Source organism: Tachyglossus aculeatus, chromosome 5 (assembly GCF_015852505.1).
Source record: "Tachyglossus aculeatus isolate mTacAcu1 chromosome 5, mTacAcu1.pri, whole genome shotgun sequence".
Taxonomy (NCBI): Eukaryota; Metazoa; Chordata; class Mammalia; order Monotremata; family Tachyglossidae; genus Tachyglossus; species Tachyglossus aculeatus.
In genome coordinates, this window is record NC_052070.1 from 30,121,835 (window position 1) to 30,144,588 (window position 22,754).

At 48.5% G+C, this 22,754-nt stretch overlaps 1 protein-coding gene across 1 annotated transcript in view; it reads left to right on the plus strand.

The window, feature by feature from the left end:
* Nucleotides 1-8,691: 8,691 nt before the first annotated feature.
* SOCS6 (suppressor of cytokine signaling 6) overlaps nt 8,692-22,754 on the plus strand; it is a 76,801-nt gene continuing 62,738 nt past the window's right edge. The window contains exon 1 of the mRNA XM_038747522.1: nt 8,692-8,761. The gene's annotated coding sequence lies outside the window, so the exon portion shown is untranslated. The remainder of the gene's footprint in view (nt 8,762-22,754) is intronic.

Below are 22,754 nucleotides of genomic sequence, written 5' to 3' on the forward strand. Positions count from 1 at the left end.
CTTCTGTGTTGCCCTGGCTTGCTCCCTTCCTTCAACTCTCCCTCCCAGCCCCATAGCACTTATGCAATGTATTCATTTATTTATTTATATTAATGCCTCTCTCCCTCTCTAGACTGTGAGTTCACTGTGGGCCAGGAATATGTGTCCATTTATTGTTGTATGCTTAATACAGTGCTTTGCACACAGTAAGCACTCAATATATATGACTGAAAAATATTCATTCATTCATTCATTCATTCAATCGTATTTATTGAGAGCTTACTATGTGCAGAGCACTGTACTAAGCACTTGGGAAGTACAAATTGGCAACATATAGAGACAGCCCCTATCCAACAGCGGGCTCACAGTCTAGAAGGGGGAGACAGACAACAAAACAAAACATATTAACAAAATAAAATAAGTAGAATAAATATGTACAAGTAAAATAAATAAATAGAGTAATAAATATGTGCAAACATATATATATATATATATATATATATATATATATATATATATATATATATATATATATATATATATATATACAGGTGCGGAGGGGAGGGGAAGGAGGTAAGGTAGGGGGGATGGGGAGGGGGAGGAGGGGAAGAGGAAGGAGGGCAAGTCTAGAAAGGCAAAGGAGGAGCAGGAAAGGGGGAGTGGGATAGAGGGGGGGAAAAGAAACCACTCAAGTACTAGAAACATTCATAAGTATCGGTGAGTTACGAGGTCCAAAATAAAAACCTAACCAAACAGGAAGCTCGCCCACTCAGCTGCTGACACAAGAGTTTTCCCCTTCAGCCATAATAATAATTAATAATCGTAACGATGGTATTTGCTCATTCATTCAATCATATTTATTAATAATAATAATGGCATATGATTGAAATAGTTATATTAATAGTATTAGTTAAGCTCTATGTGTATAGAGCTCAAGGCTCTCCATCACCTCGTCCCCTCCTACCTAACCTCCATTCTCTCCTTCTACAGCCCAGCCCATACCCTCCACTCCTCTGCCGCTAACCTCCTCACCGTACCTCATTGTTTCCTGTCCCACTGTCGACCCCCAGCCCATGTCCTACCCCAGGCCTGGAATGCCCTCCCTCCACACATCTGCCAAGCTAGCTCTCTTCCTCCCTTCAAAGCCCTACTGAGAGCTCAACTCCTCCAGAAAGCCTTCCCAGAGACTGAGCCCCCTTTTTCCTCTCCTCCTCCCCATCCCCCCACCCTATCTCCTTCCCTCCCCACAGCACTTGTATATATTTGCACATATTTATTACTCTATTTTACATATTTACTATTCTATTTATTTTGTTAATGACATGCATCTAGCTTTAATTCTATTTGTTCTGATGATTTTGACACCTGTCTACATGTTTTGTTTTGTTGTCTGTCTCCCCCTTCTAGACTGTGAGCCCATTGTTGGGTAGGGACCATCTCTACATGTTGCCGGCTTGTACTTCCCAAGCGCTTAGTACAGTGCTTTGCACACAGTAAGCACTCAATAAATATGATTGAATGAATGAATGAAGAGAACACCCAAGTGGGAATTAGACATGTTCCCTGTTCCTCGGGGGTTCACAACCTAAGAGTAGAAGTGGGGAGAATGGCCAAATATTAAAAAACAACACAGACTAAAATATAAAATATAAACAAAATCAGTAGGATGCTGTGACAAAGGGGAACAGATTTTCAGGCTTCTTGGGGCTCAGAGCTTGGGGTACACCCACAGCCACCAGAGTTCCCAGGGTTCTGTGGAGACTTCATGCTTTGGGGGAATGTAGGAGCAGCTTTTATTCCTGTTCCAGTGGGCACAGAGCATGCTGGGAGCAGGGACCCTTGGTGACAGAAATGTGAGACTACAGAGAAAGAGAGAGGTCCTGGCTGGAGAGGTATGTTGTGGAGTCACCTGTGTAGGAATGGAAGTTTGAAATCATGAGAACAAATGAGTTCTCCAAGGGAGGGGGTGTAGATGGAGAATAGAAGGGGACCCGGAACTGAGCCTTGAGAGTCTCTTGCAGCGAGGGGATGGAAGGCAGAGGAGGAGTCAGTGAAAGACACTGAGAAGGAACAGCTAGAGAGGTAAGAGAGAAGCAGCATGGCTTAGTGAAAAGAGCACGGGCTTGGGAGTCAGAGGTCATGGGTTCTAATCCCGGCTTTGCCCCTTGTCAGCTGTGTGACTTGGGCATGTCACCTAGCTTCTCTGTGCCTCAGTTACCTCATCTGGAAAATGGGGATGAAGACTGCGAGCCCCACCTGGGACAACCTGATAACCTTGTATCTCCCCCAGTACTTAGAACAGTGCCTGGCACATAGTAAGTGCTTAACAAATACTATTTATTATTATTATTATTATTATTATTGGATAAGAGAGGAAGAGGGGAGGACAATGCCATTGAAGTCATGGTGGCGGCAACCAATAATTAGAGTGGTTGGTACTGTGTGCTTTCAATTCAAATATAATTGAACAAGTGAATTGGGAGAGATGGATGATATGCACCTTAAAAGAGTAGAAAGAGAGGGATGGAGGCTGGGATAGTGCAAATCAACCAATCAGTCATATTTATTGGGCACTTACTGGGTGCAGGGCACTGTCCCAAGTGCATGGGATGACTCTCCCCCCATTGCAGTGCTTAGAACAGTGCTCAACGCTTTGAACAGTGCTTGGCACATAGTATGTGCTTAACAAATACCATTATTATTATTATTCAAAGCCTTACTGAAGGCACATCTCCTCCAAGAAGTCTTCCCTGACTAAGCCGTCCTTTACTCTTCTCCCACCCCATTCTGAGTCGCTCTGACTTGCTCCCTTTATTGATCAACCCCTCCCAGCCCCACAGCACTTATGCACATATCTGTAATTAATTTACCTCATCTATAAAATGAAGATTGAGACTACGAGACCAAGTGGGACAGGGACTGTCACCAAACCGATGTGTCTGTATCCACCGCAGCACTTAGTACAGTACCTGGCACATAGTAAGCACTCAACATACCACAATTATTATTATTATTATTGATGTCTGTCTCCCCCTCTAGACTGTATGCTTGTTGTGGGCAGGGAATAGTTCTGTTTATATGTCTCCCAAGTGCTTAGTACAGTAGTCTGCACAAAGTAAAGTGCTCAATACATATGACTGACTGACTGACTGATTGGGAGAGTACAACACAATAATATGACACATTCCCTGTCCACAATGAGCTTAGTCTAGAGGGCCCCCAAAGCTGTCAGCTCCATGTGGACAGGGAACAATGTCTACAAATTCTGTTGTACAGTACTCTCTCTCTCCAGTAAGAGTGGTCTGCACATAGTAAACACTTAATAAGTACCACTGATTGATTAATTAGGGGCCAAGAAAGAAGCTGACTCCTACCCTGTTTCCCAGTGAGTCTTGGGAAATGGCAGAAGATGAGGCCCCTTGGAAGAGAGTGGCAGGGGAGACAGTATTGTCTGGGGAAAGCCAGGTTTCAGCAATAGCAAGGAGGAGCAGGGCTTGGGTAAGGAACAGGTGGAGGACGAAGGGGAATTTTCTTCCTTTGGAGCAGGGGTTCTGCAGGCCGTATTCGTTTGGAGCTGTCCGATGGAGGAGAGAGGAGTGATGGTGTGAGGAGGTTGGATGGCAGTGAGTGGAAGTGGCGGAGAGCAAGCCAGGGGCTTGTGGTGGTTGGGGGTTTTTGAGGGAACCTGATATGGTCAGAGAGTTATAAAATAGTCATAGCTCCCAAACTGCCCTAGAGAGATTGTGGAGAAGCGTCTGATGAGGGCAAACTATTCTAAGAATTTAGACAGGAATGGGAGCAGGGTTAGGGAGAGATAGGTGGATAATGCACTGGAATCTGGAGAAGAATTTTTTTCAATGTAGGGGAGCCGGGAGAGTGTTTGGAAGCAGAAGGGTAGGGGCCATTAGAGATGAAGGGTAGAAGATGGTAGTCGAAGAGAGGGAAAAGTGGGGACAAATGTTTTTAGGAGGTGAGAGGGGAAGGGGTCAGAACAATGTTGAAAATCAAAGAAAAATATAACAGATACGCCAGTGGGCCCTGTCACCACCTTTCATTCATTCATTCATTCATTCATTCATTCATTCATTCAACCAAATTTATTGAGCGCTTACTGTGTGCAGAGCACTGTACTAAGCACTTGGAAGGGTACAATTTAACAATAAACAGATACATTCACTGCCCACCATGTCCACTACTGCCCTTGCTGCCCACTGTCCCCTGAGGAAAGTGAGCTTGATGTAGTGGATAGAGCATGGGCCTGGGAGTTGCAAGGTCATGGGTTCTAATCCCAGCTTTGCCACTTGTCTGCTGTGCGGCCTGTAAGTCACTTCAAATCTCTGAGTCTCAGTGACCTCATCTGTAAAATGGGGATTAAGACTGTGAGCCCCAGGCGAGACAGAGACTGTGTCCAACACAGTTTGCTTGTATCCACCTCAGGGCTTAGTACAGTGCCAGGCACAGAGTAAGCACTTAACAAATACCAGCAGCTGTTGATGGCGAGTTGAGGCAACGCAGGAGTCAGGGGCAGTGTTGCCCCAGCCTCCTCTCCCCTCCCGCCCTAACTCCATCCCCGCCACTCCCTCTACCCTGGACCACCCTTTCCAGGCTTCGGTTGTTTCAGAGTCGAGTTCAGGAGGGTTCTGGCTCACTTCCATCATTGTTTCAGAGGCCTCAGGTAGAGAGGGTAGATTTTGAAAGCAGGAGGGAGATCTCCTCTTAGAGATGGCAGGACGGGTGAGATCATGGAGGTAGGGTTGGAAATGAGTAGGTGGGGGTAAGGGGAAAACTTCTGGGAGCTCACACCTGATGGTTTTGATTTGCCAACAGAGCAGTCGGTGAGGTCATCAGGACCAGAGATGGAGGTAGCAGGGAGCACTGGGGCCTTCTAGAGGGAGGAGGTCTGGGCAGCAGAGTGAAGGGGGGAGGGTCAGTGGGCATGAAATTCGATGAGGGAGCACAAATAGTGTTTCTGAGAGGAAGAGAGGACGGTTATAGCAAGTAAGGATGAATTTGAAGTGACTGAAATTGGCCTCATGCCTGGATTTCTGCCAATCGCACAGGAGAGCGGGAGCTCAGGAGCAGAGGAAGCTGTTGTGGAGGTGATCCAGCTATGGGGTGTGTGGAGGGGTTATCTACTGCACATATTGGCAAATAATGTCCACTTGTCTCCCCCATTAAAGTTTAAACACTTTTAGTTAATTAGTCATGGTGTTTATTAAGTGCTGACTTGTGTGCCAAGGACTAGAGCTAAGTGCAGGGGAAGAATGTAGATACTTAGCTCTGACCCTGTCCCTCTCCCTCCAGGTTTACAATCTAGGTGGAACTAGTTCGATAAAAAGAACTGTAACAATAGATTGCAAAACAACAGCAAGTAAGAGAGACAACAGACCCAGAAAACAATGTCAAGAGAAGTAAAATATTTCTTGGGGAAGGAAGTCTAAGGACTCCCCACTGCTCCAGGCAAACAGCCTGGGCAGGGACTCAAACCTAAGCCCCTTTATGGGCAGGGGACCCTATCTGCAAATTCTGTTGTATTGTACTCTCCCAAGCTCTTAGTACTGTGCTCTGCACATAGTAAGGGCTCAATAAATACGAGTGATTGACATAAACTTTAAGAGGAAGAGGCAGGCTCCACAGACAGAGTGTCCCCTCAAACCGACAGCAATACGAGGGAGACCAGGGAATCCATTCTCTCAGTTCTATCTCCAGCCCCCTTCAAAATTAGTCAGCCTCTAATGTTTGTGACCAAATTAATCGAGTATTTATACAGTCTGTCACTCATTCATTCATTCAGTCATATTTATTGAGTGCTTACTATGTCAGAACACTGTATTAAGCACTCTGGAGAGTACAATACAGCAATAAACACACATTCCCTGCCCACGAGTTTACAGTCTAGAGGTGGGGGGGGGGGAGTGGGAAGAGACATTAATATAAATAAATTACAGATATGTACAAAAGTGCTGTCACTATGGGTCAGAGACAACTCAATGGCGTCAAACAAGACAAGACAAGATAAAAGTGTTTTGGGGCTGGAGGCTAGGGGGAGGTGGTTGTCAGTCAAGAAAACCCAGTGCCACACTGCTGCCATTTTGACTCCACCTCTGGTCCCTTTTCAGCCCCAAGGGTGGGATTCCTACTGTGTGGAGAATACTGAACTGGACACCTTTTATATGCTGAATTCTGTACTGAGGACTTTCTGAAAATACAGAATTTGTATCAGGTACCTTCTTTTTTATGGTATTTGTTAAGCACTTAATATGTGTCAGTCACTGTTCTAAGCGCTGGGGTAGCTACGAGATAATTGGGTTGCACACAGTCCCTGTTCCCATATGGGGCTCACAGTCTTAATTCCCATTTTACTGATGAGGCACCTGGGGCACAGAGAAGTGAAGTGATGTGCCCAAGGCCACTCAGAAGACAAGTAGGGGAGCCGGGATTAGAAGTCAACTCCTTCTGACTCCCAGACCTGTGCTATAACCACTAGGCATTGCTGCTTCTCAATCTCTTTGGTACAGAGTGCCGCGCTAACTTCCTCCCAAACAGCATCGCTGGTCCCCAAAACCAGGACGATCGGTTTGGGCAGAGGAGGTCCAAATGGTACTCTGGGTTTGAAGTCAATGCTTTTCATCGGTTCATCAGAACATACTTATGTTTTCTTGCTGTAAACTCACTGTGGGCAGAGAATCTGTCTGCTAATTCTGTTGTACTCTCCCAAGTGCATAGTACAGTGCTCTGCACATAGTACGTGCTCAGTAAATACGATTTATTGAGCCATTCGATGTCTTCTTTAGGACCAGTCGGTGCCTCTGTTCTGCCAAAATTGGGAAGTGAAACATTCTATTATTATTATTATGGTATTTGTTAAGGGCTTACTATGTGCCAGTCACCGTACCCTTCTAGGGACCAATTGGAGAGAGCCCACAGATCCGGTCTGCTGTGTGGCCTTGGGCCAGTCACTTCACTTTTCTGGGTCTCAGTTCGCTCATCTGGAAAATGGGGATCGAGACCGCGAGCCCTACAGGGGACGGGGCCCATGTCCAACTCGATTCGCTTGTATCCACTCTAGTGCTTAGGTACAGCACCCGGCCATTGCCGCTATGACTATAACGATTCCGCGGCCCAGGAGCCGCGGTTGAGGCATCCAGCCGGGGACGGTGATGTAGTGACTGCAGGGGGAAAGGCCAGCTAGCCCTAATCCCCCTCGCCCTCAGCCCTGCCTCCATCGGACTGGCCTCCATCCATTTTGTAGTTGTCCCACTGGTTGGGCCCGGTCCGTGCACCCCTGTCTCCAGGGCCTGGGCCGGGGCCTGTGCCTGCCTGATGCCACCTGTCCTCTGGATGGTCGACACCACCCCCACTGCTGGCCCTGACCCTGGACCCTGACCCTGGATCCTGGACCCTGACCCCTGACCCCGGCCCCTGGCGGAGTGGGATGGTCCCCAGAAGGGGCCACTGGGGGCTGGGGGGCTGAAGGGCTGGGAGTTGGGGTGCTGGGGGCTATGGGGGATGGGGGCCCTGGGGGTGCTGGGATTTGGGTGCTGGAGGGGGGAACTGGGGGGGCTGGGGGGCTGGGATTGGGGTGCTGGGGTGCTGGGGGGCTAGGGATTGGGGTGCTGGGGTGCTGGGGGAGCTGGGGGGCTAGGGATCGGGGTGCTGGGGGTGCTGGGGGGCTAGGGATTGGGGTGCTGGGGTGCTGGGGGAGCTGGGGGGCTAGGGATTGGGGTGCTGGGGGCGCTGGGGGAGCTGGGGGGCTAGGGATTGTGGTGCTGGGGGCGCTGGGGGAGCTGGGGGGCTAGGGATTGTGGTACTGGGGGCGCTGGGGGAGCTGGGGGGCTAGGGATTGTGGTACTGGGGGCGCTGGGGGAGCTGGGGGCCTGGGATTGGGGTGCTGGGGGCGCTGGGGGGCTGGGATTGGGGTACTGGGGAGCTAGGGATTGGGGTGCTGGGGGCGCTGGGGTGCTGGGGAGCTGGGGGGCCGGGATTGGGGTGCTGGGGGCGCCGGGGTGCTGGGGGTGCTGGTATTGGGGTGCTGGGGGGCTAGGGATTCGGGTGCTGGGGTAGCTGGGGGGCTAGGGATTGGGGTGCTGAGATTCAGATACTGTGGGCCCTGGGGGGCTGGGGCGCTGTGGGCAGGGGGGGCTGGGGGGCTGGGAGTTGGGGTGCCGGCGGCGCTGGAATGCCCTCCCTCTGCCCATCCGCCAAGCTAGCTCTCTTCCTCCCTTCAAGGCCCTACTGAGAGCTCACCTCCTCCAGGAGGCCTTCCCAGACTGAGCCCCTTCCTTCCTCTCCCCCTCGTCCCCCTCTCCATCCCCCCATCTTACCTCCTTCCCTTCCGCCCAGCACCTGCATATATGTATATACGTTTGTACATATCTATTACTCTATTTATTTATTTATCTTACTTGTACCTATCTATTCTATTTATTTTATTCTGTTAGTATGTTTGGTTTTGTTCTCCGTCTCCCGCTTCTAGACTGTGAGCCCGCTGTTGGGTAGGGACCGTCTCTATGCGTTGCCGACCTGTACTTCCCAAGCGCTTAGTCCAGTGCTCTGCACACAGTCAGCGCTCAGTAAATACGATTGATTGACTGGTCGGGGGAGCGGGGGGTCGGGGGTGTGGGTGTGCCCGGGGGCCCTCAGGCGGGGCAGGGGGTGGAGCCACGGGGGACGGAAGGGAAGGGGCGGGAAGGGAAGAGGCGGGGCGGAGAAGGGGCCGGGACCACGACGAGGAGGAGGAGGAGGAGGAAGAAGAAGAAGAAGCGGTGGTGTCGGTGGGCGGGTGAGTGTCGGGGGGGAGCGGGCCGGGGGCTCGGGGTGGGGGTTGGGAGCGGCAGGGCTGGGGCGGCGGCGGCGGTCAGAGGGCCGGAGGCGGCCGGACCCGGAGCTAGGCCGTGCCCGGGCAGATTGGGGGCCCCCCCCAAGGCGGGGGGTCCCGGGGGTGGGGGGCCCGGTCCGGCTCGCTCCGGCCCGGCCGTTGGGAGCCGGCCCAGGGCCCTGCGGCCCCCCATCCCGGACCCGCCGGCCCCCCCCAGCCCTCCCCATCCCCGGCACACAATGCCCAGCGCCCTCCCCCGCACCCCACCCCCCAGCACCGGCACGCAGCGCCCTCCGTGCTCACAGTGCTCCCCTGCCCTGGCACACAGGACCCACCGTGCCCCCGACCCTCCCGTTCATTCATTCAGTCGTATTTATTGAGCGCTTACTGTGTGCAGAGCACTGTACCAAGCGCTTAGCAGCAGGCCCACAATGTCCTCTGTGCCCACCGGCCTTCCCGGCTCCGGCACACAACTCTATATGTCCATATATTTATAGACATATATATATAGTCTCTCTTTCTCTCTCTCTCTATATATTGTATCTCTATATATAACTCTAAACGTCTCTCTGTATATATATGTCTATATCATCATCATCAATCGTATTTATTGAGCGCTTACTATGTGCAGAGCACTGTACTAAGCGCTTGGAAAGTACAAATTGGCAACATAGAGAGACAGTCCCTACCCATCAGTGGGCTCACAGTCTAAAAGGGGGAAGTCTATAGTCTAAAGTCTATATATGTCTATATATATATATTGTATCTCTGTATACAACTCTAAACGTCTCTCTATATATGTCTCTATATATGTCTATATTTATGTATTGTATCTCTATATACAACTCTAAACGTCTCTATATGTTGCCAACTTGTACTTCCCAAGCGCTTAGTACAGTGCTCTGCACACAGTAAGCGCTCAGTAACTACGATTGAATGAATGAATGAATGAACAACGCTCTCCCGCCCCTGCACACAGTGCCCTCCGTGCCCCTCGTCTGCCCCGGCCCTGGCACATAACGCCCACTACCCTCCCCGGCACACAGTGCCACCCTACCCGCTGTCCTCTCTGGCACACAGTACCTTCCCTGCCCCCTGTCCACCTCAGCCCTGGTACGCCAAGCTGCCCCAGTTGGCCTGCTGCATTGGCACACCCGGCTCAAGCCATCCTGGGTCACTGCCCACCTTGACCAGCCTGTCATACTCCCCAGTCTTCGGGCATGCTTAAGTCCCGCGGGGTCCACTGTGATCAGGACGGAGTAGTATCTGGGAGTCAGAAGCTTATGGGTTCTAAACCTGGCTCTGCCACGTGTCTGCCCAGTGGCCTTGGGCAAATCACTTCACTTCTCTGGGCCTCGGTTCCCTCATCTGTCAAATGGGGATTGAGACTGTGAGCCCCATATGGGACAGGGCCTGTGTCCACCTCGATTTGCTTGTATCTACCCACTGCTTAGTACGGTGCCTGGCACAAAGTAAGCACATAACGAATACCACCATCATCTCCATCCTCATCATTGTTATCGGGGCTTCAAGTGGTGAGGGGGAGCAGCAGACCCAACTTCTTGGGGGTAATTGTGTCCCTTTGTCCCCACAAAATTGGCAGTGGGTCTCCATAGATTTCCAGCTATAGGGGAAAGGCCCCTTCTCCTCCCTTTCTGCCCCATTATGCTTGGACTGAGCTCCGTCCACCCATCCTGCCCCGAGATGATCCAGAATCGGGTCTCTGCCCGTTGATGTCACAGAAGCCTGCCTCTGTCCGGGCCCTCTTCTCTCTGCACCCCTTCTTTTGTCCCTGCCCTCTGGGTAGGGGGCACTATGAGTCGGAAACCTTTAGGTGGAAGAGGAGACAGCGTCCTCTTCCTTTCCAATACCACAGAAAAGATGGCTTTACCCAACTAGCTCTCCGGAAAGGGGGTGAGGCCATCTCATCTTCCCCTCCCCACACAGGCTGCCATGTTTCCCCCTTCAGGTCCTCATGTGGTCTGAGCTTCACTCCGTTGCCTGTCACAGGTCAGAATCCATTTACATCGTTTCTCTCTGGGAGAAAGGAAGATGTGTAACGGTGACCAGAAGCAGGATTTTGGTGCTTCCAAAAGTTAGCTTACCAAGTAAGGTGACCCAGAAGCAACCTGTCTGGGGAAAATGCTTCCATCAATAACTGGTATTGGTGGAGCGCTGATTCTGTGCAGAGCACTGTACCAAGCACTTGAGAGAGTACAGTACAGTGGAGTTGGTAGAAATGTTCCCTGCCCACAGTGAGCTTACAGTCAACCTGCTCTCTTGTCCTCTTAGGGTTGCTCTAGTTTGGTTCAGGTTGAATCTTTTAAACCAGGTGCTCTGTCCATTTTAGCCATCATCTCATCCCACACAAACACTTGCATGTTGGCAGACTCGAAGTCAAAATTTAGTAGTCAGAGCTGAGTGGGCCCAAGTAGCCGTAGCTGGCTTTAATTTTAAGCAGAAGGTCCAAGTGCCCCAATCTGGTGGGATTCCAGTATCCTAAAGCTACTCTTTCCACGTAATAATAATTAATAAAGAAAGTATTTGCCGGGCTGGGATAGATGCAAGATAATCATGTGGGATATAGTCCCTGTCCCACATGGGGCTCGTGGTCTAAGTAGGATTGGGCAAGCCACTTACATTCTCTGTGCCTCAGTTACCTCATCTGTAAAATGGGAATTAAGACCGTGAGCCCCATGTGGGACAACCTGATTACCTTGTATTTACCCCAGTGTTTAGAACAGTGCTTGGCATAGAGTAAGCACTTAACAAGTACTATAATTATTATCTAGTCTTCCCCTTCCCTCCCCCGACACATGAGGAAAATGAGACACAGAGAAGTTGTGTCCAAGGTCATACAGCAGACAAGTAGTGGAGCCGGAATTAGAATCCAGGTCCTTTGACTACTCCTAGGCCCGTGCTTTTTCCATTAGGATGTGCTTCCTCTCTAAGATCAACTATGAAATTCTGTCTTGAACCTATAATAATAATTGGGGCATTTGTGAACAGTAATAATTAATTATGGTATTAAGCACTTACTGTGTGCCAAGCGCTATACTGAGTGGTGGGGTAGCACAGTAAGCGCTCAGTAAATACGATTGAATGAATGAATTCAAGGTCCCTGCCCACATAGGGCTTGCAGTCTAAGTAGCAGGTTTAAGTGCTTGCCATGTGCCAGGCACTGTACAAACATCATGTCTTGCAACCCTGTATGTTTCCCAAGTGCTTAGTACAGTGCTCGGCACTCAATAAGTACCACTGATTGATTGTACTACGGGCGGGTTTAGTGACAAGGTATTCAGGTTGGACCCAGTTCCTGTCTCCCGAGAGGCTCAGTCTAAGTTGGAGGGAGAACAGATATTGACCCTCCATTTTAGAGATGAGAAAACTGAGGCAAAGAAAAGTCAAGCGACTTGCAGTAGGTCACGCACTAGATAATGGCAGAACCGACATTAGAACCCAGATCCTCTGACGCCGCCTTGCTGGCCTTCCACTCCAGTCCATACTTCACTCTGCTGCCCGATCATTTTTCTGCAGAAACGTTCAGAACAAGTTTCCCCACTCCTGAAAAATCTCCAGGGGTTGCCCGTCCACCTCCGCATCAGACACAAGCTCCTTGCCATTGGCTTTACAGCAGTCCAGCACCTTGCCCCCTCCTACCTCACCTCGCTACTCTCCTACTGCAGCCCAACCCGCACACTTCGCTTCTCTAATGCTAACCTTCTCACTGTACCTCCATCTTGTCTGTCTCACCGCCAACCCCTTGCCCACATCCTGATTCTGGTCTGGGATGCCCTCCCTCCTCAAATCCAACAGATTCTTCTTGGCTTCAAAGCCTTATTGAAGGTACATCTCCTCCAAGAGGCCATCCCTGACTAAGCCCTCCTTTCCTCTTCTCTCACTCCCTTCTGTGTCGCCTTAACTTCCTCCCTTTATTCATCCCCTTCCCAACCCCACGGCACTTTGTAGATTACTGCAAGTTATTTATTTGTATTAATGCCTATCTCCCCCCTCTAGACTGTAAGCTCATTTTTGGCAGGGAATGTGTCTGTTTATTGAATATTGTACTCTCCCAAGCTCTTAGTATAGAGCTCTGCACATAGTAAGCGCTCAATAAATACAAATGAATGAATGAATGAAAGTAGAGTTCCATAAGATAAGTGTGAATTTCTTCAGCATGGATAGTCTCCTACTGTACCTACTGTGTACAGATAACTGTACTAAACACTTAGAAGAGTACAATAGGGTAGGGAGACACAGTTCTTATCCTTAAGGAGTTTATAATCTGCTTTGTACCTAAACAGGAGCAGGAAGTGCCTGACACATCTTCCTTTCTGAACTTCTCTGTTCCTCAAATGGGATTTATTGCCCTCCTGCTTCTCAGGCCCTCTCCCTCTATGGGGTTACCAGCACCAAGCACAGATCCAGTGTCCATATGTGATCGGTCCCTGCTGGAGGTGTGCGCGCGCGTGCACACACACACACACACACACACACACACACTCTCTCTCTCTCTCTCTCTCTCTCTCTCTCTCTCTCTCTCTCTCTCTCTCTCTCCCTCTCCCTCTCTGTCTCCCTTTTTCCCTCCCTCCCTCCCTCTCTCTTTTGTGTTGGAAGAAGACACCACAGATGGTGAAGTTCACCTGTGAGTGAGTGAGTGGCCAAAAAAGCCAATGGGGGAATCCCCAGTCCCAGCAACATTGGGTAGGTACACAAAAAGGTTTGTGGTGTTGTAGGCCATCGACCAGGCCCTTCTTCCCTTCTCAAGTCCCCTCTTTTCTGGCTTCCGTTATGTTGCGGCACTTTCCACTTTTCTCCAGGTTTCTGGTGGCAGTCGGTAACAGTGGCGGTATAATGATGACATATCTTATAGGTATTGTTGATTAGCCACAACTTTCTTAAAGAAACTTATAAGTGGTTTGGATTGTACTTTTGGGGAAAAAAAGTTCATTAAAGTCCACTGGTGAGTTATCGTCACTAAATTATTCATTTTTTTAGCAGGTCCTTTATAAATAAGAAAAACTGTCTGATGTACAGTGCGGTTAAGCTGAATGGCTGCACACAGGGAAAGTGTATTTGGGAAGCGGGAGGCTCCCCGCTGACAGCTCAGTTCAGTTATCTCGGGCCTGAAATTGGGCTTTCTTTGAAAAATAAGTTTTTCACAGTCTTGAGATTGAAACACAGTTTATTCTTTTAGTCATTCTGTGGTAAATAGGTCCCAGTCCTGTATTTCTAGCCTTGAAAATAGATTCATTTTTGATTTTTGCAGGAATTCCTCCAGTTTTACCAAGAAGGACAAACTGTTAAAGAGGGAAAAATGAATGACTCTCGAAAGAAACGTCTTTTTCATGTAGGTGGTGATAGGTTGTGTTTATCCAGTTCAGGTTCTTTAGAACTACTTTCAAGACCACCGGTGGCAATAAACATATTAGCAAAACTGGTGGAGGAAATAGAAGGCACCTAGAAGTATAAATGCATGTTTTAGAAAGGGAAATTTCCTCTTTGAACTAATTGCTATTGCCATTCCTATTTTGGCAGCGATGGAGAACCATGGTGGGGCATGCCAGGTCTTGTTCTTTCGGGGCGATGAGTGAAAGAGACAAGGCTGTCTTTGAGGTTGTTCCCTTTACTGTCGCCTCCCAGGAAATAGGACCGGCGCTGAGACCACGTTTGACTTAGACTTGATTTCCCATCCTGCATAGGGAGAAAAAGTTTGTGTTGGAACGCAAAGACTAGAGAGATTTAATTAGAGAGACTTTTCAAATGAGTCTTAAATAAAAGCCATTTGTATAATTTGTGAATTATTATGGCGCTTATGGAGCGAATACGACGCGTCAGGTGCCAGGGAGGATACAGGATAATCAGGTGAGACCCAATCTTCACCCTGTCATTTTGAAATGTGCCAGTGGTTTCAGCAATGCAAGTGATTCTAAGATGACACTTTGAATGTAAATCCATCAAGTCGTTGGTGTTTATTGAACGCTGCCTTTGGGCTGAGCCCTGGACCGTAAAGATTGCCAAGCAAACGTTCATGGACTTAGAGAATAATTTGTGCCTTGGAATAATTGAAATGACAGAGGTTGTTCTGGACTGATCTAGGTGGTCCTGGTAGCTTTGTGTTTTCAGAAAGTTATCCCAGGGCTTCAGTCGGGTTTTAAAGAGGTACATGGAATTTCTTCATTTTAGTTGCTCTATCAAATCCATATGCTACGTCTCGGCAATGTTTTTTGAGCGTCCGCATTGTGCAGAGCAAGCTCTTTGGAGGAAAGCGAACAACTGAACCTTTGTCTAATTCCCCCTATCTTTTCCGGAGTTGCATAGGCATGGCCTGGTAGAACAGGGACTTCAGTGCACTCAAGTCTTTTAGCCTCCACAGGCAGGCACGTACCTACTTCCCTCTACCTGGAGCAGCGGCAGGTCTGAGGGCTCCCACCCTCAAGATCCGTTATTTGCATTTTCTTGACTTTTCAGCCTGACTCTGTTGACTCTTGCTTGTCATGGTTGCAATCCCCTTCTCAACCACCATCTAGTCAGACAGTCTTATTTAATGAGTGCTTACTGTGTGCAGAGCACTGTACTAAGCGCTTGGGGGGAGTACAACGTAACAATAAACAGACACATTTCCAGCCCACACCGAGCTTATGGTGTAGAGGGGGAGCCAGACATTAATATAAATACATAAATTAAGTACATAAGTGCCTTGGGGCTGGGGTGAGGAGGGGGATGAATATGGATATGCCTCCTTGATGGAGGAGAAACTGGGACAGAGAGAGGAAAGACGGGAGGGAAGAGGAAAGGAAAGGGGAGGAATAATGGAGGAAGACAGGGAGAGAAGGAGGGAGGGGGTGAGGAAAGAAGAGAGGAATGAGGGAGGAAGAGGGAACGTTGGAGGAAGAGAGGGGGCGAGAAATAAAAGGGAGCAAGTCTAGATTGTGAGCCCCATGAAAAACTGGGACTTGGTCTGATGTGATATGTTTCTGTCTATCCCAGGACTTAGCACAGCACTTGCCACAAAGCTGTACACCATAATTGAATGAATAAGTGCAGCCACCTGATGCAGTGCACTCTAATAAGGACTTGGGAATGGCAACAGAAGCGCACAGTGCACTTTCCCTTCCCATGAGGAACATACATTCTAATGGGGGTGGGGGGGGAAGGGGTCTTCGGGGACTAGCTTACCATCTCCACCCCTCCCCACAACTCCCCCCGTGGCTGACTGCAGGAAGCTCGCGGATGAAGCTCGCCATCCATCCCGCACCCTCAGCTCCCCGTGTCCACACGTCTCCCTGGCACCCGGAGCTGCTCCTCTGGCCCCTCCACAGGCAGACACCAAGAGAAGGGATCTCAACACTGTTTGGTGATGTCTGAATTTGGTCACAAAGTAAACAATTCCAGTTCCAACCTCCTTTTCCTAGCTCTAGCCCCCTCCCCCAGCCCCCCAGGATCCTCTCTCTCTACTTCCCTGCAGTCACCCTGGGGCTCACATTCCTCTGGCCCTTTCCCCTCTTATCTCGGGGTGTCCCAGTCTCATCCTCTCCAAGTCCGTCCGATGTAGGGTCACTCAGTGTCCTTTTTCCCCTTTCAGGGGCAGCAGCCTCAATCCTCCGGAGTCCCAGTTCAGGACCTCAAACCTCACCCAGGATCACCTCTAATCCCTCCCTGTGCTCTATGCCCCTCCAGAGTCTGCAGCTCGAGCTCTCCCTGGGTCCTGCTCTCCCAAACCCACAGCTGGACACCTCTCCCCTCAAGGTGGCCATGGGTCTCCCTCTCCATCAACCTGCCATCCTCATGCGCTGTCCCTTCTCTCCCCACTCCACCAGCAATCCTTTGCTCTGTTTGGCTCATCCAAGTCTTTCCATTTCCCTGGGGGAGAGGCATCTCAGAGTGACTCTCCTGGCTTCCTCCTCCCTCTTCTAAGTGTCAAGGCCAGTGACAATGACTGTCACAGAGGAAAGCAAACATATCAATCAATCTGTAGTGTTTGCTGATGAATTCCTTAGTGCAATGCTTTGTCCTAAGTGCTTGGGAAAGTGTAATAAAATGAATAGACATGATCCCTACCTGCAAGGACAGTGCAGTCTAGTGGATGTGTTCATAAGTAATGCAAACAGAATTAATAATTTTAAATGAACAATAAAGTGTGTGTGTGTATCCCAGCTCTGCCACTTATGTGTTGTGTGGCCGTGGGCAAGTCATTTAACATCTCTGTGACTCAGTTACCTTGTGTGTAAAATTGGGATTAAGACTGTGAATCCCATGCAGGACAGGGACTATGTCCAACATGATTTGCTTGTATCTACCCCAGAGCTTAGTACAGAGCCTGGCACATAGTAAGCGCTTAACAATTATTATTATTATTCCCTGGAGATCTGGCCCACAAATATATTTTGCTCACCTATTGTCTAGAGGGCCCCATCCTAATCAATTTGGTCTATACACTTATTTATGAGGTAATTTAAGCAATAAGATAAGTATCTGCTTAAGGTAATGAATCAGTGGTGTTAACTGAGCACTTACTGTTTGCAGAGCACTGTACTAAGTGCTTGGAAGAGTAGAGTGTAGGAGAATCAGTAGACCTGAAGTAAATACGATTGAATGAATGAATGCCCACAAGGAGATGCGTTGACTGATTCCTTCTTTTTCAAGTGTTTTTCCATTCAGTCCCTTGCTGTTTCCATTTGTGAATGCAGGAAACCCATTCCTAGGATTTCTCAGGCTGGGAGAAACTGTGGCAGTATTCCTGGTGGTATCCCTGCTCCTGCCCCCGCAGCTACTGTCATCCTTTCTCAGCTCCCACCTGACCCATACAGGCACTCAAAGTGCAGCTGGCTGTTGTTGCTGCCGCCTCCACCACTGCCACTACCAACCAACCAACCCCACAGAGATGAATTCCTGGGGAGCTCCTGGATCCTGAAGGTGCTCCTATTATTGGATGAGTTCCATCTTATCCTTTTTGGCTTACTCCCGTCTGAAGTGCTAATTAAAAGAAAAAGTACCCAAATCAGCAAAACAAATTGGAAAAAGGGAGTAAAGAGCTGGGTTATTCCATAAACCCTTGAAAAATGGGCAAGCTGGCCAATTTTTATTTCATTTTTAGACTTCGAGGCACCAACTTGAGAAGGGAATCCTTAGCGGGTTTGACACCGTCTCTCCAACCCAGAGTTAAATTGAAATGAAAACCATTGCTTCATCCGTCATTAATATTGAAAGCATAACAAAAACAGTAAAAGGGTAACTTCCATATGCTGCAGTTGCGTTTTGAATACAAATGGTTTGCTCAAAGCCATAGAGAACTGAATGATGTGTGGACCCTAATCAGTGGAATCGCATCTTCATTTAAACTAATAAAAATGTCTTGGTGGTAGTGTGGGTTAGACAGATCAGTGCTTTACCTTTGCTTCTCTCACCGTGCCATTTTCCCTTTTCTCCCAGGAAATTGTTCTATATTCCACTTCCTCCTTCTCTTTCTCAAGCTCCTCAATTTTATTTTGGCCTTAATTTCTTTTTCTTCTCTGCCTTCACCTCTGTATCTGCTTCTTTGTCTCTCACTCTGTGCTTGGACACCTGCCCCTGTACTACCTCTAAGTAATCAATCAATTAGTGGTATTTATTGGGTGCTCACTATGTGCAAGGCACTCTGCTAAGTGCTTGGAAGAATACAGTAGAGTGGAGATGATCCCTGTCCTCAAGGAACTTTACCCTTCTCCCTTTTCTCTGCTGCTCAATATCCCTCTATGGACCTCTTTTGATCATTTCTGGTCTTCTCTTTGGTTTATTGTACGTTTAATCAACCTTTCCCAGTTTCCGGTCCTTCTCCTCCCCTGCCTATCCTGCTCTTAACACCTTTTCTGTCCTTATCCTGGCATTTTGTTTTCCTTTTTTCCAGTCCTTAGAGTTTCTTCCCTTTTCTTCTCCTCCTCAGTTTCTCCCCCTTTCCTGTTTTCCCCCTTCACATTTTTTTGTTTCTCCTGCTCCCCATCCCTTCTGCTTCCTGATGCTTCTCTGAGGCCCTCGCTGGCTTGGTCGGTGGGAGAGTGAGGGAGGGGTATCTGGTCCTGCCTCTCCCAACACGTACCTGTGGAACGGGAAGCTCCAAGGGGAGACATCTTGGGTGGCTATTGGTGGGGGCCTCACTGGAAGTCTTCCTGTTCTTGGAGGATGGGACTCCGATGGCATGAGCCTGCCAGTCAGAAAGGAATGGGATGATGGGTCTGATGACTCCACTTAGAGCAAACTAGTCATGGCGTGTTTTAGGAAACGGCAAATAACTTATCTTTTCAATTAAATTATGTACTGGTGCCTTTTTCATGCACTCTTCGGCTTCCTATTGACTCTACAAGCACTTCTTGTGCTTCTATGACTCACACTATCCTAACATTGAAGGCTGACAAAGCCACCTTGACAAGAACTTTTATCTATATATATACGTATACGTATATATATATCTAGAGAGAGAGAGCTTAGTTATGTTTTCGTGGCAGCAATAATTTCCTGAAATTAAGAATTTCTTTATTTGCTTCAGTTTTTCAAACTCTGCCTCATACCTGAAACAAAGTTCTGCCATTCTACGCAGTCAGTACTTGCACTCTATTTCTCTTTTGTTGTTTAAACTTTGGCATCTTAGAAATTCCCTTCTAGTTAGAATTAGTGGAATATGTTTTTTCAAGCCCCGTTGAAGATGCTGTTTCTTCAGCTGTTGCCATCACGTAGGAGGGAATAATTGAATCTTGAATTATTTTATTTGGAAATCTGTGACAGACTTATGTAATCAAAATAATGATAGTATTAAATGCTTACTCTGTCCCGAGCCTTGAACTAAGATCTGGGGGTAGATACAAGATATAGAGTTCCTGTCTCACACTGTGCTCAGAGTCTTTTATCCCCATTTTCAGATGAGGAAACTGAAGCACAGAGAAAGTAAAGTGATCAATGATTTTATAAGTTTGAAGAAATGAAGTCATGGTGTTTCTTTAAAAGGGGTGCCCAAGTATTTTTTTTTTCTCTCTTGGGGGTTGGGGTTAAGAGTTTCAGAGGCAGCCGGCTGGGGTGTTCTGACCACAGGAGGTGGAGTGAAGAATACTTTTGCCAATGACTCACTTATAAAAGTTGCACAACTCCAGGAAATGGCTGTGGAAAAAAAAACGGAGAACTTTACCTGACAGGAATGTTGTGTGAGTTAAATGTTAGGTCACTGTTTGTTATGACTTTTCAGATGGTCTAAAGAAGGAAGAAAGTCAAGGGCCTAATAGTGGTAATACTAGTAGTAGTAGTAGAAGAAATAGTATTTTTTAAGTGCCTGTGGGCACAATATTGGTAATGTTTATTAAGTGCTTGCTGTGTGAATACACAAGAATTAGATATGGCCCCTGTCCCTTGGATGTTTGAGTGTTGAACCAGAATAGACAGTAACTTTGGATTCCCCAGCCTTGTATTCACTTCAGCGCTTCCCTCCTAACTGTGCCCAGCTCCTAACTCTCCCACCACCTTCCCCTTGCCCATGCTGGTTCTCCCCCCTTGGAAGTTTGCCCCCTGCCCCCCCAACCAATTGGTCTAACCACAGCTCTCCCCCTATTCAAAGCCTTGCTTAAATGCTACATCGTCCCACAAACCTTCCCAGTTATTTTCCCCAGCACGCAGCCATAGAATTCTATCTACAAAGGCTTTTTTTTAATGGCATTTGTTAAACACTTATTATTTGTCAGCTACTGTAGTAAGTTCTCGGGTACATAAAGCAAACTAGGTTGGACACAGTCCATGTCCCTCATGGGAATCAGTTTTAATCTCCATTTTACAGGTGAGGTAACTGAGGACTGTGACATGTCCAAGTTCACAAATCAGACAAGTGGCAGAGCTGGGATTAGAACCTGGATTCTTCCGACTCCCAGGCCTGTGCTCTATGTATTGAGCCACGCTGCTTCTCACTAGGGCATACTGCGAATTTTCATATACTCATCTTTAGCATTCTTGTGTGTATATATGTAAGTGTATAATATCAAAGTAATTATGGCATTTATTGAGTGCATATTATGTGCCAAGCACTGTACTAAGAGCTGGGGTAGATACAAGATAATCAGATTGAACACAGTCCATGTCCCACATGGGGCTCACAATCAATCAATCAATCAATCAATCGTATTTATTGAGCGCTTACTATGTGCAGAGCACTGTACTAAGCGCTTGGGAAGTACAAATTGGCATCACATAGAGACAGTCCCTACCCAACAGTGGGCTCACAGTCTAAAAGGGGGAGACAGAGAACAGAACCAAACATACCAACAAAATAAAATAAGTAGGATAGAAATGTACAAGTAAAATAAATAAATAAATAAATAAATAGAGTAATAAATATGTACAACCATATATACATATATACAGGTGCTGTGGGGAAGGGAAGGAGGTAAGATGGGGGGATGGAGAGGGGGACGAGGGGAGAGGAAAGAAGGGGCTCAGTCTGGGAAGGCCTCCTGGAGGAGGTGAGCTCTCAGCAGGGCCTTGAAGGGAGGAAGAGAGCTAGCTTGGCGGATGGGCAGAGGGAGGGCATTCCAGGCCCGGGGGATGACGTGGGCCGGGGGTCGATGGCGGGACAGGCGAGAGCGAGGTACAGTGAGGAGATTAGTGGTGGAGGAGCGGAGGGTGCGGGCTGGGCAGTAGAAGGAGAGAAGGGAGGTGAGGTAGGAGGGGGTGAGGTGATGGAGAGCCTTGAAGCCCAGGGTGAGGAGTTTCTGCTTGATGCGCAGATTGATCGGTAGCCATTGGAGGTTTTTGAGGAGGGGAGTAATATGTCCAGAGCGTTTCTGGACAAAGATAATCCGGGCAGCAGCATGAAGTATGGATTGAAGTGGAGAGAGACACGAGGATGGGAGATCAGAGAGAAGGCTAGTGCAGTAGTCCAGACGGGATAGGATGAGAGCTTGAATGAGCAGTGTAGCAGTTTGGATGGAGAGGAAAGGGCGGATCTTGGCAATGTTGCGGAGCTGAGACCGGCAGGTTTTGGTGACGGCTTGGATGTGAGGGGTGAATGAGAGAGCGGAGTCGAGGATGACACCGAGGTTGCGGGCTTGTGAGACGGGAAGGATGGTAGTGCCGTCAACAGAGATGGGAAAGTTAGGGAGAGGACAAGGTTTGGGAGGGAAGACAAGGAGCTCAGTCTTCGACATGTTGAGCTTTAGGTGGCGGGCGGACATCCAGATGGAGATGTCCTGAAGGCAGGAGGAGATGCGAGCCTGGAGGGAGGGGGAGAGAGCAGGGGCAGAGATGTAGATCTGGGTGTCATCAGCGTAGAGATGATAGTTGAAGCCGTGGGAGCGAATGAGGTCACCAAGGGAGTGAGTGTAGATTGAGAACAGAAGGGGACCAAGCACTGAACCTTGGGGAACCCCCACAGTAAGAGGATGGGAGGGGGAGGAGGAGCCTGCAAAAGAGACTGAGAAAGAACGACCGGAGAGATAAGAGGAGAACCAGGAGAGGACGGAGTCTGTGAAGCCAAGGTCAGATAACGTGTTGAGGAGAAGGGGGTGGTCCACAGTGTCAAAGGCAGCTGAGAGGTCGAGGAGGATTAGGACAGAGTATGAGCCGTTGGATTTGGCAAGCAGGAGGTCATTGGTGACCTTTGAGAGCGCAGTTTCCGTGGAATGAAGGGGACGGAAGCCAGACTGGAGGGGGTCGAGGAGAGAGTTGTTGTTGAGGAATTCTAGGCAGCGCGTGTAGACAACTCGTTCAAGGAGTTTGGAAAGGAATGGTAGGAGGGATATGGGACGATAACTAGAAGGTGAGGTGGGGTCAAGAGAGGGTTTTTTTAGGATGGGAGAGACATGGGCATGTTTGAAGGCAGAGGGGAAGGAACCAGTGGAGAGTGAGCGGTTGAAGATGGAAGTTAAGGAGGGGAGAAGGGATGGAGCGAGAGATTTCATAAGATGAGAGGGAATGGGGTCAGAAGCACAGGTGGCCGGAGTAGCAC